Below are 523 nucleotides of genomic sequence, written 5' to 3'. Positions count from 1 at the left end.
CCGCTGGCCACGCTCCCGCGCCCAGGGGCTGTCAGCCCCCAGGGCTCTGCCCACCTCCCCGTGAACAGGCAGAGACCCAGCAGCCCAGGAGCTGGTGAAGAAGGGCAGCCGCAGGGCTGCTCTCGCCCCGCACGCCAGGCTTCGTGGTCTGCAGGGATGGCGGCAGCATGAGCTCACACTTGGACCCTCTTGAAAGCGTTTTCTGCTGGTCCCAGAACCACACTCGGGAGCCGCTCATGTCAGAGGCAGGACGGCAGGACCCTCCCTGCCCCGGGGGACCGGGGGATGGAGGGGGCTGGCACCTCCTAGTTTGGGGACTGTCAGCCCTACGGAACCCCACGGCAGTGTTAACCCTTTCAGGGGACGTGGGATGATTATACCTGGGTCCTCTTTCCCATCCCAGGTCAGCTGTTAAGATTGGTTTTCCCTGTGGAAATCCTGGGTTACTGACAGAAAGAAAACTGTTAAGAAGTGCTTCCTACATATAAAGAAGTGTTTGTTCACTCCAGGGGCCATCCGGTGT

The sequence above is a fragment of the Pterocles gutturalis genome, unplaced genomic scaffold (genome assembly GCF_000699245.1).
Source record: "Pterocles gutturalis isolate BGI_N339 unplaced genomic scaffold, ASM69924v1 scaffold15937, whole genome shotgun sequence".
NCBI lineage: Eukaryota > Metazoa > Chordata > Aves > Pterocliformes > Pteroclidae > Pterocles > Pterocles gutturalis.
This window is presented reverse-complemented; position numbering follows the sequence as displayed.